The sequence below is a fragment of the Pithys albifrons genome, chromosome 7, assembly GCF_047495875.1.
Source record: "Pithys albifrons albifrons isolate INPA30051 chromosome 7, PitAlb_v1, whole genome shotgun sequence".
NCBI classification, from domain to species: Eukaryota; Metazoa; Chordata; class Aves; order Passeriformes; family Thamnophilidae; genus Pithys; species Pithys albifrons.
The window spans coordinates 35507681-35522799 of record NC_092464.1 but is presented as its reverse complement, the minus strand read 5'-3'; the positions used below and the strand labels follow the sequence as shown (position 1 = coordinate 35522799).

At 40.5% G+C, this 15119-nt stretch overlaps 1 protein-coding gene across 1 annotated transcript in view; it reads right to left on the bottom strand.

Moving 5' to 3' along the window:
* The window catches only part of CHN2 (chimerin 2), a 159955-nt gene that overhangs the window by 25056 nt on the left and 119780 nt on the right, over positions 1-15119 (bottom strand). The gene's annotated exons all lie outside the window — the stretch shown is intronic.

Genomic DNA, 15119 nt, shown 5'->3' with positions numbered 1-15119 from the left:
TTCAGTACTCCCTCCCTATTGGTTTCTTTCTCTCCAGCTTCCACCTTCTGCTCCTTTACTGAATATGCCAATTCTCCATCCATAAGAGGAGGATAGGAGTTACCTGCTCGGCAGAGCACTGCGAGATTTAATTCTCTAAGGTGTGCCTAACACCCAAGGTGCTGTGACAGGGCAAACTGGAGGGATGCCAGTGCTACTGGGAAAACTGCCTCTTTGAACCAGAGACACTAAAGAGCACATCAGCTTTTTACAGTCTGCCCCACTTCAACTAACCCAGAAAATATGTGAAATTAAAGTATTTAATTCACTTATATTAACTTGTGAAGTTGACCTTGCATCTATTTTCTCAGTTGCCTTTACCTCAGGCTCAAAGTCAGAAGGTTCACCTAATTCACTTACTAAATCCTGCACCATACAGATGCCTGCTCTTAGCAAAAGTGATGCTCTTCTTATGTGAAAGCCCATGGGGACAGATGGTCATCCATCAGTAACATCAGGCCGTGCAATTTCAGATAGTACCCTACTTAGGGTACTCGGAAAGCTGTGCAACCTCAAAATCAGCTTCTCAGTTATAAAACAATGCACTTAATTCTGTGTATATCATACTTCATTCCTTTCTTTTCCAGGTAACTCACAACACCACTTTTTACATGCTCCCATACTTTACAGCTTCTGGTCCCCAGCAGGGAGGATTTCCACACAAATTCTTTACTCCTTGAGCAGTTACCGCCCATTCAGCCTTTCCCTGGCACTGTTACCCGACCACTGGTGACAACTGGCTGTGATGCATGTATGAACACTGCTCTGCCTGCAGGAAATGCCTGCTGCTCTTCCGTATGTCTTCTTGCTAGTGAGTCTTACTTTCTGTTAGCCCAGAACCATAATCTGCTTTCCAGCAGACAGATGGACTACAGCTCCCCAGATCTCTCTCCACCTATTTCAAGAAGTAAGAAGCACTGGGTTTTGGGATATCTCCAACCCCACCAGCAGCAATGACTTAAGTTTGGGCCATCATGAAGGAAACTTTGGAGTGGCTCAAAGTTCTTATCATACTCTAGTTTCTTTCCTCAGTGGCATTTAAAGTGTATTGACATTTATCTGGAAGAAACCCCCCAAACTAACTCTGAGTTATTAGACACCTCTGAAGCTACAGCATCTAAATCTCCATATATACATAAGCCACTTTTTCTCTGACTCCCAGCATAACAGATCCAAAGACAGAGAGAGGTCAGTTTCCTAATAATGTTCTAATATTTGCATTTATGTCACTAGACTGGTAAAAATCCCATTATATAACCAATATTTTTTACATAACGTGGCAGATTTGACACTCAAGTGACAGGCTCATGATGATACATCTTGGAATTTCAATTTATTAAACTATTTTTGGAATATCAAGAGTGTCAGCCTGGGATCAGACATATACACATATTTAATGGAAACTCTGAGTGTTCACACAGAGGCATTAAACTTAATAGACTTGGGGCAGAACAACTCAGTCAAACCAGTTCATATCACTAAGTCAGAGCAGTATTTACAGCTTATCATAAATGAAATTTTATTTATGCCCTGGGTATCTACCTTGCCTGGGCCCTGTTTAGACAGGTGTTTAGCGGGATCCCTTGCAAACACAGAATGTGTACAGAAGCTCAACAGAGAGTGCATCCTCTTAAGAAGCTTAATAATACAAAGCCCTCACAGGTTTGGTGTCTAAAATGGCTGTGTAAAACTGAGATGAGCTGGACAACATATACCACCTCTTCGCTCATTAAATATAATGCAAACTTCAGCAATGACAAATTCTCAACAGCAGTCAGTTTCAATATACTGGTACCGCAGACTCCCTCCAGTGCTCTCTTTTATCTGTTTTCTTTGCCTTTATACATAATTTACTGCACATGGTGTCAACTTATTTAAGGAGCATCTCTTGATCAAATTAGTGAGTTAGCCTCCAGCTGAAGATGTGAATGCCAGCGGCTAAAAATATTATTGCTGGTTGTCATGGAATGTCTAAAGCTAGTGAAGGCTGAAAGGCAAATATGGGTTATCTGTGTTTTCAGACCAAAGAATTTCTGCACAGTACGTAATTCTAGCTTACTTGTCCCTTTGTAGAAAACATGTATCATATAGGAAATTGGGAATTAACAGCAAAATAAATGTCACTGAAGCAGAATAATAAAATTAAGGGAGGGTCTAGGGGGGGTACAGGGAGCCCCAGCTGTTGTGCCATTTTTAGTGCGCCTCCACAGCAGGAGCTGAACCACACCATTGTCTCTCCACTGAAAGACTGGCGTCTTGTTTGCTAACAAGTGCCTCAGGGGTAGGAAAGAACAAATTGCAGTATGAAAAGTTTTTGGTTTTGTATATGTGGCATGATTTCTGCTGTAGTCACGTGGGCAGTGCAGAGGACTTGCTGGAAGCAAGCAGGGGGGAACTCTGCATGTTGCCTGGCTCCTTTGTGCCAGCTCCAGTACGGTGGGAAGAGATGTGGTGGGAGTGATGGCTCCTCTCCCTGGGCTGCCACCATGCCTGCCCATGGCTGGCACGGGAGGTGATAACAAGTGGCAGGTCCTTGGCTTGCTGCTCTGCCTGCTGATGTACACAACTGTGGTGAGGAGAGGAGAAGCATGGGCATGTCTCCTTGGGTGACACCACAAGTGAAAAGGATATTGTTCCCTGATGAGGAACTATGACAAATCCATGACGGATCTCTAACTAAATACACTTAACACTGCACATAAATACAGTCATAGGCCAAGGAGAGGCCCGTTTCCTTTCAGGCACAGCATCCTGGGTAATCTGCCAGATTATGTTTGCTCAATTGTGAACACGTGGTGGAGATGACACGCAGTGCAAGAATCTTGCAGCTATTGGGTTTTTCCTAGTTTTCTCCCACAGAACTCTTCCCACAGCGTGCTCAGAACACGTCAAAGAAGCCATCTCTTAGCAAGACACAGGGCACAGAGGGGAAATGGTGGTGGAGGCCAGTCAGCCAAAGGCCTTTGCCATACCACAGTGCTGCCAAGTCCATGCTTCCCATTGCCATGGCACTGTGAACTGCTATTAAAAGGCTTCTGTGGTGCTGAAGCAGTGGGAGGAAATAGGCTTCAAGCAGAAAACATGCTGAACACAAAGCCAAGCACAATGCCTGCAGAGTGGTGCCTACCAACCTGATCTTGTAAAACCCACTTTCGTAAAAAGGGATGGGATGGCTGTTAGGTGAGCAGAGGCTGCAGAGGTGAGTAGGGCTGGAAACACTCACAGCATGAGGCCAGTAGCTAGGGAGTGGGTCAGACCACACTGCAACTGAACTGCTGCTACTCTCCACTTTGCTTTTGGGGGAAACACCAGCAACTTGCTCCCAGGGAATCAAAAATAGAAAAAATAAATTAGAATTAATTGGCTGCCAAACTCCTCTGTTCAACAGGGTTCTAAAGCAACTGCTGAGAGTTTCCCCTCAAGTGCAGATCTGTTGGGACTCCTCAAGGGCGCCTCTTCCCCACCTAAAACTCAAGAGTCCCTTGTTTCCAACATAAAACTTCCCTTCAGGTGAGCTGTCATTCAATAAACTGGACACTGTTACAAAAAAAAAAGCACCACTTTTTTTTTTTTTTTAAGGATTAAGATTTATCCATAGTTTTGCTTTTTACTATTTGGAATCTCAACTTTCTTTTTTTCTTTTATTAATAACCACCAGTAACTCTGCAAATTACGACTCTGAGCAGCTGTCAACAATATGTGTAAGTGTTTATGGCAGCGGATTATCCACACTGGTCTCCTGTTCTAGAGAGCCTCGTTGAATTTCCATCACCACCAATCACACCTATTTTTTGCAGATAACCCACTTCAGGAGAAAAGGTACTGCTTATTTAGGAGGACTCCTGCATGCTCTGATGTTAAAATATTAAAACTGTAGTATTTACACTTCTTCTAAATTAATGTGATTATTTATTAGCATTGCTGCAACCAGTTGTCATTTATATGCACTTCTTTCTCAGGATATTCAATCCCCTACACCACAGATAAAAGACAATTTATCTACAACAAATGGAAATACAATCTTCCCTAAACTTCAGATCCCCTTTTAAATCCTCTTCAAACAGATTCTTCTGTATGCCTCATGATTATTTTTCTCAAAACAATATAGTCAACAAAGCAATACAACAGCCAAAGGTGAAATATTGTAGAACCAGGAGGGCATCTAATGAGACTATTATTAAAAATAATAGCTGCTGTAAGCAGCTTATAGAGCAGTAATATAATAAACTATTGCCTATTTTGGAACAACAACTGGAGGTCACATTAAGTGATACACAATTACATAGTCATCTTCAATTAAAAAATAGTGAGTGAACTAAAAGCTTTTATATTATCGGCAAGTGTATTACTTAATGAGTTGTGTATTTCCCGTCCACCATCATATTGAATATATCTGAAATTGTATTTTGATTTCTTATTTTTGTAACTATAAAAATATACAAAATGTTATAATGTCAGTATCAAAGATAAAATAGCACAGAAATAAGGAAAGGATTGAGGTATAGTATGAACTAATACAGCAATTCCCTTGAATAACCCTTTAGAGATTAACATGGTAACAGCAGGTCTAGCCTATTTATTGTCTCAACTTCCTCTCCTCCCACTCTCTCCTTTATCCTTCCCAATCCATCTCCATACTTGTCAAGGTCATTAATGACGCTTTTCTGGCCAAGTTCATGATTCTCTCCTCTGTGCTTAATATTCATGACCAAAACGGTAGCAGGGGGATGAATGAGAGGAGGCATGAGGGCTAAGTGGGGCAGATAAGAGCAGAGCTGGACACCACTGCCATTGCTGCTGCCATGGAGGAAGAGGAACACCAGGTCCCCCACAATGGGGCTGGCAGGAGCCACTTCATCTGCAAACAGGGCTTTCTCAGGGAAACTGCACTGAATTGATTTCTGAATTACTTCTTGTTCACTGTGTGGATACAACACATGTAACTGACTGAATTTGGCTGCCTGCAATGTACATGACTGAGTTGTTATCACACCTATATATTAATGTGTCTTTATGATAACATCTGGTCTGTAGGCAAACAAAAATTCAAATATAATATTAAACCTGACTTCTGTAAAAAATCTGCAGGGATCCTCTCATTCTGTCAGTGATGATGGGGTTTTTGGACAACGTAACTAACAGAGTATTTTTCTGACAAATAGGATGGATGGATGGATGGATGGATGGATGGATGGATGGATGGATGGATGGCAGGCATCTAATCTAAAACAGTAACCTGTTCTTGCTTTATAACCAAAGGAGAAAAATAGAAGCCTCCAGAAACCCTCTTCTATGACAGGACAAGTCTAATATGGGTAAGCTTGAACTGCCTTTTTGCAGCACATTTATGGACCATAGAAGAAAATTTGGTGTCTCAGGTAGAAACAGATAGTTTTACTTTAAGATAGTCAAAATTAGCTAAAATTATTTTATCTTTCAACTACTTTTTGTATCGATTCTTCTGTCAGCTATTCAAATTTAGAATAAACTAAATAAGGAATAATTTATTTTACCAGCCTAAATCATATCTATAACTAATTATAAAACAATAACTGTACTTTGTGTGGCTATCAATACTTCCCATACTTTAGTTTGGCTAAGACTAATGCTCTGGAATCATATCATTTGTTACAAAGCCGCATGCATCTTTATAGATTTATCTGGGCTCACTGAATAAACTTTTTCAAGAAGCATAACTGTAGAGAGATCAGTCTGTAACTGATGCCTAATGCTGGCTATATAGGTAGCCAGTATTTTGACATCTCACCCACAGAGGAAACAGCCTAGCAACATAATCAACTTAATATGACATATAATGGCATCTAAGAGTTAAGAAGGAAGTGACTCATGCTGTCTGCAATATATGGGACTATTAGTCAAGAGACAGAGATTTAAAAAAATAGCCTAAACACTAAAGTTTTTATCCAGACAGCCAGTGGATGGTGGCTCAGCACCATGTAAACTACACACCTATATAACCTGCTCATATTTTCACTATGAAGCTCTTGCTTTCTGAAAAAATAGCATTTTATTTAGGAAAGCCAGCTTACCATTGATTAAAACCGTCACTGTCTCCAAGGAGACTGCAGAGCCTGACCCAGAGCCAAACCCACTGAGCTGCCACAAAGAGAAGTGGAGAAGTTAACGCACTTACTTCTCTGTCTGGGGAGAGAGAGACAGGCAAAAACCTTTTTGAGAAAGGTGACTCCTGTGAGTGTGGCACAGTGCCCTTGAAATTATGTGATTAGAGGAAAAGGAAAATATGGCAAAAGGGCTGGAGGCACTAGAGGAAACAGTGGTGCTTCCCTTGGGGCCCATTTGGCTTGCTCCTGTGGGGTTGTCATTAACCATAACTGCTTGTTATTAACCAAAACTGCTCAAAGGAGCAGGTTGGATGTCATGCTCAATCACAGGGTTACATTGAGGACCATGTTTTGTGAGACTGCATTAAATCTGTTTAATGTCAGCTTGATAATAAATCCTCATGCTATACAGCTACTATGCTGTATGGATGTTTGACCATATGCCTCATTACATGCTCAAATGTGTACACAGCACTATACACAAACAGCTATATCCTCACTTTTGGGATAATTGTAATTCCTTTGGCTACTACACCCTACAGCCAGGTGTTATCTCAGGGCAGCACGATAACTGGCTATGATCTCCACACACAGTAAAACCTAACACAACAAAAATAAACACAATATAAAAAATAAAAGTCAGAAAGTTCTTCTGTTTCTCACTTTGAGTTCTGATACTAGATGTTGGTGAGAATAAGCTTCTCTCAGAGTAAGACCAACTCAGCCTCGCAGCACACACTCTAGGCTGGGTTGTATAGACTGCAGTCAAAGCAATTGTTCATATAGAGAAAGAAAAATCTGCTCCTCCTGGGATTATGATAAAATGTGGAGGAAAACAGCCTTCAGGAAAGTTTCCCAGAAAGATCAGAGTCAGACAGCAAAGGCATTTATGTCCGGAGCCACTAACTGCTCGGCAGAGCCAGCTGATCTCTGGAGAAGCTGTAAAGCGACGTCAACAGAGCTGCCAGAATGTAAAGTATGCTGTGGCAGTCTTGGAAATCAACAGCAGCACCCTAAGTTTTGCCCTAGCTTAAGATAGCTTAAAGTAAGAGACTTTATTGTGAGTTAAATAGAGATTTATCTAAAGTTGAAAGGGAACAAGTTGTGAAACAGTGATTCATGAACTGGTGATCATCTTGTCTAAAAAACTGTCAATCTAGAAAATTCTTCCGGGACAGTAACAGTTCAGGAGTGGATTCTCAGTGGTGTATTGCTCTGTTCATTTAGCACTCACAGGGAGACAGGAATGATAAGCAATTTGTAGGGAGGACAGTACCAACATTGGAAGTGGCAAACAGGATTTTTCTCTAGTTGTAGCAGTTTCTTGGTGGCACAAAAGAACTCTAAAGCTTCAGTCTTAAACATAATTTGCGTGACCAAATTACACTGCTGCTCAGCAGTCACAACACCTTCAAATAAACTACACAGTACAATGATCTAGAAATGTAGTCATGTGTTTTCAATTAGTAATATTTCTGTCCTGTTCTACTGTAGCATCTTGTGATCTTTTTCCATAAAAGGCATAAACTAGGTAGACAATGTAAGGTGAAAGGACTTATTCATGCCATTTAGGAAACAAAGTAGGCAATTAGCAAATAAGAACACAAGATGTTTTCAGGTTGAAAGAATACTTTTTAATAAGCCTGAACCAACTAGAAAAAACAGGGAGAAATGCTGGTTTTATAAAAATGCTGTGTTTTACAGCTGTGAACCTTTATTTTAGTATCCTTAATGAAATGCATTACGAAAAAGACAAAGAGGGCAATAGGGAACTATTTTCCATGTCTGTAAGTGGAACTGTGGCATGGAAGGGATCACTGCTTTTGGTGATGGACCAGCCACAGTTGTCTTACAGCTTGTCTGAGCTCAGATGCATATCCATGAACATCCCAGGACATGTTCTCCTGAGATGAGCGCATATAGTGTTTACAGTTTACCCATTTGTGAAATACATGCTTCTATCCCATCAACTTCAAGGAATGTCACCCTGTTAATAACAGACAGGGTCAAATCCTGGACTGTCATCCCAAAAGAAGTGTATGACCCCTGGTATATCTCTGACTTCAAACAGCATGTTTGCTTAGAAACAGAGCAGGAATCCATGCAGACAAAAGTGACGAGGGGTTAAAGAAAGGACAGAAGGCTCTGTACTCTGCTAGGCTCATTTACCTATTTCATTACATGCCAGGACTTTACCCCATTTTTACATTTCTCCTTGTTATCTTAACAAGGTTCTTTTAGTTTACACCTGTATCAGCTTCTGTTCTGACATGGACCCAGCACAGAGACAGAATAGTTGGGACAGGATTAGGACTAGCACCACATATTGAAAATTAGAAAGGCATGTGCAGGAATGGGCCATTTCATTCTATGGACTATGTACCCTACTCTAGCTCCTTCCAGCTCACCCTGCAGAAAAGGCCGCTCAAAACATAATCAACTTCTTCTTCTCCTGAATAAGGCTTCTTGGCAGCTTGGCCCTCACTCAGCTTCCCTTTTCCCACAAAGCAGCAAGGGAACTACTGTGCTGCAGGCTGTACATGAAAAGCATGGTTCACTGTGCTTTTATAAGGGCATGTTACAGGACATGCAAACCACTTGAGATCACGGTCTTTGAACTTGCATAAACTACCATAATGTATCCAAGCTGTTTTATCTTCCCTTCAAAATAATTGTTTTGTGTCATGTTTACTTTGCCCTCTGCTTGAAGCTGGCTTCATTCCTCGATTAGGGGTAAGTAGCGGTGCGGCTATCCTTGAAAACACACACAAATTTCCATGGCCATTAGAGAAACACTCAGACAAAGACTGACCCCTCACTTCTCTGCTAGTGAATAAAGGCCACATAATCCTAGTTTTATTTTTCTGTACAGGTGTCATTTGTCCCTGATATCCTTATAACTCCCTTTGACCTCCAGCCCAGTGCTCTCTGGTATGAAGCAGAGGCTTTTGTTCCTGATGGCACATCATGCACAGCTGCTTCCGTCATTGTCTGGAGGGGGACAGATGGCTGCTCTCAGGACAAAAAGGAGATTAAAAACGAACTGAGGGAATGACATCACTCCTCAGCCTGGGATTTAATTCACAGGACCTGCATGGCTACCACTGGCATTAACTCAGACTGCAGTTGACTCAGCCCATGGAAAAGAAAAAGTTTGTTTTGCAGAGTGAAAGACATTTCTTTTGAAATATATAGTTGCCATCAATCTAATACTTATATTCTTTAACAGCTGTTTAGTTAATCTGAATAGATATTTTCCTAGGACCAGCAGCACATCTAGAGTACTCTAAAAGCTGTACTCTACCTCTATCCATGCCTGCTGTTCAACTGCAGTAACTTGGTTTAAAGCTTATTCATTTTGTTTCACTTGTGATGAAGAATTCACAAAATATAGGTGGGGAAACATAAAACAGAGTAAATAACTAGGACCAATCCTGTTATGACATCTTGTAGGTAAAAGATTTCACCCAAATCTCACAGCCCCACTTAAGTTAACTGAACAAAAAACAAAAAAAAAATTCACAAAATTTTAGTTCTGGAAGTATTTAGCTTTATCGTCAATTTCCTGCTTTGAATTCAGCTCCAGATCTGTGAAATCACTGAATTCTTCATTCTGTGATTATTGGACACCAAAGGTGTTTATCTGAACTTATATAGTACCTTAAATACCTTACCTGGTTACTGTTTGGGACAGGGGAATTAGACCTCTGTGTACATGTGGTACATGGTGTCATCTGCACCAATGCTTTTTTGCAGAGCAGAGATTTTTGCTTTGCAACAGATGTTGCTTTGCAACATTTAAGACGCTCATCAAAGTAGCCATGTAACTGCTACCACCCTCTTTATAGTACTGGCAGGCACTAGAAGTGCAGGAATGCTGCCATGTGAAGATGAAGCCATTCCACAAAGAAAAATATAAAAAATAAAAAGCTCCTTCCAGGTGTATTTTTTTTCCCTGAAAGGAAAAAAGCAAGCAATTTCTTCTTTCCTTTCATATCTGGGAAGAGCAAAGTTGCACTCCACACAGCCTGAGCCAGGGCTGAGACCTGCCACCTGATAGTGCCTCAGTGCAGCTCCCGCCCCAGCCCCAGCAGCTGAACCAGGCTCAGACCTGAGGATGGATTTACTCTTAAGTGTACATTAGCAGCCGTGGGCGATGTCACTGTCTGTGGTTTTGCCCAAAGAGCCAAGTGGACCCTTTTCTTCTGGCATAAAACCACGCAGAGTAAGGTTCAGATTATTCCCTCAGGCACAGCTGTACAAACTAGTTCTATCTGTGAGACTTCTGGAACAAATCTGTGGCTTTCAGTTGGTCTGTACAGCTGTGGCCAGCGAACAGTTTTACTGTCTCAGCAATGATGATGGCCACACCAGCATGAAGTGGAAGGCCTTGAACCCCCAAGAATGTGCTGCACATCTTCCACTGTAACTGACTCAGAGCTGAGGGCATTCAGCAAACCACAGAGTCAGATCAGACGTGATGATTAAAAGGAGTGATGACTCATTTGCTTTATAAAGTACTATCATGTTTTATTTGCTAATCTGAAGAGTAGAACATCTTATCAGTCAGTGTGCTTGAACCTGGGGTTGGATTTTTCAGGGAAATACTTTGTTGCAGAGTATGTGACTCATCAGACTGGGAACTTTGCACAGGGAAGTTCCGACCAAATTACTTAAAAAAAAAAAAAGTGGAAACATTCAAGTCTGAATTACTTTATAAAGCAATTTTCTGCTTCCAGTTTGAAATATTTTGTTAAAGCAGTTAATAAAACATTAGAAGTAGTTGGAACAGTTTCAGTCAATCTAACTTAAAACTTTTTCTGCCTTTTATCTGGTTTCCTCAGTGTTTGGTCCTGAAAGGTTGAGTGTTTTCATCACAATTCAGAAGAAAGTGAAAACAAAAGAGAGAAATTACCCTTTACTGTTATAGCCCTCCACTATGGTGCTTTGATAAAATGTTAGGTTTGGAGGTGATCTTCTAACGCTGACTGCTGAGCAAGTTGTGTTCCCCTGTACAAGCTCAATACAGAGCCACAAGGGCTTTACATTATTTTCTTTCCATTCATCAGTTGTTCTCCTGGGCTCTTTTAATCTGCCACAGCAGCCTCAGTCCCACTGGGATTGCCTTTTCTGCTATTAAAACAAAAGACACATCTCTAAATACTTTGTAATTTAAAGCAGAGAACAATCTCCTTCTCCTGGTTGAAAAAAGTATAACAAAAGAGTTGTGTCCTAGAAGACTGATGTGAATCATGGCCATTTTCTGGTTTAAGTTTTGCTCTCTTGGGACTTTAACTGAAATTTGGACTTAACCTAGCCAGCAAGGGAAGGAGCCACACCACAGCCATGCCCTTGTGAAGGCTGATGGACGAGAAGTGTCCCTGAAGGAATGTCTTAGAAAGGCTCTCAGCTGTTTGCAAAGTATCGCACTTCAGCCCCCATGGTGGGGGGCCAGACACACTTAATATAGAAGGCATTAATGAAGAATTTACTCAGCCAGGACCAGACACTGAAGTATTTTAAACCTTGTGTTTACACAAACCAGTCAAAAACTTGCCAGAGCACAAGACAACACTAAAATCAGACTTCATTGCACTGAGAGAAAACCATAGCTCCATGCATGTCCTTTTGGGTGGTACATTTTCCCACCACACTAATTGCCTCCATTTATATTACAACAATTTCCAAATTAGACAAAACTTGAACATTTTTTTTATTGCAACACTAAACATAACAGCTTGTTGGTTCTGCATTTTGAAAAATAACCTGAGCACTGTACTGTCCATTCAAACAAAGTAAGTTAATTCATCACTTAAATGCATTTTCACTTCATTTAAAAACCATCCAATTTGCTTACAAAAGTTTAACAAGTTGGTTTACTATTGCTGTAATACGGGGAGATTTCATTAAATGACCTGCCAACTTCTATCAGCATCAGCATGATTGCATGCTGCCCTTGTTTTATTTTAATTTATAGCAATTTTTTGCTACTTGCCAAGATGGATTTTCAGTCATTTCACAGAATTATAGGAATGGCATGAGAAGCAAGCTAGTTGCTTCCATTTCCCTGTGCTCCACATTTCATTTGCATCCCATCCTTCTGTGCTGCATTGTACTTGCATGACACCAGAGCTGAAGACTTTCCTGATGTGTAGAATGAGCTCTTCTCAGTTGGGATTTTTTTTTCTTTCTTACTAATATTCTTCATTAAATTCAGCAGTGGCAAAACATTGCAAAGAGAAAGGTTACCTCCATAGGCAAAAACTCACAAATTACCTCAACCTTTATATGTTTAAGCCTTTTAAGCCTTAACATTCTAAATTTGTTTGCAAACCAACAGGCAAAACATGTCTTACAGCACGTGTACCACTTGGCTCTGCAATGCATGAGCCACTGAAGGAGGCTGTTGCTTTAACACCAGTTTCTAGCTTGGTTTTTAGGAACAAGCATCTGGCAGTAGCAATGGGACAGGTTGTGGTGGCAACGAGCGTTTCCAAAGGGAACCATTGCAATCCCCAGGTAGATGCAGGTTAAACAAACAAGTGCCTTACCTGCCTATAAATGCTGAAGAACAGTGGAGGGTGTAGCAATACCCCCAGCTGCAGGCCCTAGTAACACACTACAGGGACTTAAACATGCTGCTGTAATCCCCAATAGACTTTCAGGTGGCCTCAGCACATCCTCCAGATTCAGCTCCAAGTTATCTACAACTGTGCCTGTACCATCGAATTTCACATCACTGCCTCCATCTAGAAGATCCAAATCAACCAGTTTTGAGTGAAATAAAGCCCTGCACCTCTGTACTGCTGCAGCTGCATGGGCTCTGCAGAGCAGAGACGAGGGGGAACATCTGTCCCAGGGAGCCCCTGGGACAAAGAACCAACACCTGCAAATGAACAAGTAGTTCCTCTCAGCTAACAACAAAGACACTAAAAAGCAATTATAGCTGTTCCTCCAGCTGCTTACACTGATAGTCTAAGCAATGATGGACTCGGCAGTGTGAAAAACAAACATGTTTACTGATAAGGGGAAGAGTTAGGAACCACCCAGGTAGCACCTCTTTACACCCAGACAGTAAAGGCCACATACCAGGTCTTGGTATATCATGTCCAAAGAAAAGGGATGGGAGTGGGGAAGCATCACTTAAAAAGCAATCAGCTATAAGGAGGTTAGCTCCTTGGCTTCATACGGACTACTGTTACAAGAAGTTCAACCTGCAAGTGAAGGAGAACAACAGTGATCCTAGAAGATTTTTCCATATCAGAAAAAGATCATCTAGGCAATCAGAAAGTTGTTCTGAGTAGGCACAGCAATGTCTAAACCACTCCTCCTCCAAAAGTAGAATGTCAAAGACAACTTACAGCAGTTCTTCTATTTCTTACTTTTTAATGATAAAAAGTTCCATTTGGAAGGAAGAAGAATTCAGTGAATGTTCAGTCGAGACTCTCCTGTTGTTCGGCACCAGCTCTGAACAGCGACCTCTACCATCTCATTACAACAGACTTCTACCTTGTATATTTTTCCTCTTCTGCTTCCTGCCCTTGTGTAATTGTCTGTCTCACTTCAGAAATGGGCCATCCATCCTACTGAATGCATTTAGAACACTGTTCTCAATGCAGTTTGACATATGCTATCCATACTATCAATATACCCACAATTCATATTCAGCTGAGATGACTCTGGTCCCATAACCACAAGAAGCATCAAAAGACAAAAAAATAAATACTCAGTGAGCTGATTCAGCTCATAAAGTTCCATTTTTATTTTCTAAGATGTCTGGAATCACTACTATGCATGAACTCTCTGCTTAGAAAAACTTATTTTTTAAGAAAAAAAGACCAATGCCCTCTACATTCACCTATATGTTAATTCATGTAGTGAATTGAATTATTAGATGCTCTCCATTTACAGAAGTACTACACTGTATGCTTTAGCAAATCTGCAGTTTACAGAAGCCCTTTAGGGCAGAGTCAGAGAGTAGGAATTTTCCTTTGTTTGGTAAATCTGTACAGTCTCACTATTTACTGTTAACAAGACATGTCATCATATTTATCATCAGCACATTTTCTAAAGTCTGCAAATTATCAAGTAGCTGCACGGCTAATTTATAAAACTCATTCTTTTTTAAATTGTCACTTTGTGCTAAAGAACCCATAACGGAGAGCATTGACTTTGACACCTAATTTCCCTCTGTTCATACGTGGGTAAGACTCCAATTGACTGAACAGACTCTTTATTTTTCAGCAGTGTTTATTATTTGCATTGTAATAGTGCACAGGATCTTGAGCTTTTGACCAGGTCAAGGCAACAGCGATGTACCAATGTGGAGTAAGAGACCATTCCCTGCCCTGAAGAGCTTACACTCTAGAGCCTTCATAACAAGGACTTTTTCACAAAAGAAAAAATATGAAATGAAACATAATCACAACAGATTTAAGGATGTAAAGAAGACTTTTCAAATATCAGAGCAAGGACCCAACAGTAAAGAACTACAGTATTTTAACAGTGAACTATATGTAATACCCCAAGTAATGAAGTTCCTGTCTCTGCTTAATTGTTGCATTCCCAATTAACATGCAAATGAAGCAGAGAACAGAAGTACCAGTCCCATATTAATTCAAAGGTTTTTCTCATTGCTGTCCCTGTTTTGCCCAGAATAACCAGACCCCTTATTACTTCAGAGAATAAAGGAGCACATATTCAAGAGAGAAATGCATACAATGAAGGCCAGTCAATGTATTCAGTTTTTAAAGGAATCTAAAGTTGTCCTTCAGTATTATCATAGGATGCAGATTATTTTATAACCTGATACTGCATTTGGTAATTCCTAACAAACTCCAATCTACCCAAGAACTAACTCTTGCTATTGCAAAACTCTGCAGTCCACATCACATACACAACTACGATATTTTTAGAACATCTCCTGAAAAATTACAAGTAGTTTAGTTGTTAGACTTTCCACTAAAACACATCTTTAAAATAACTTTTTAACTTTAT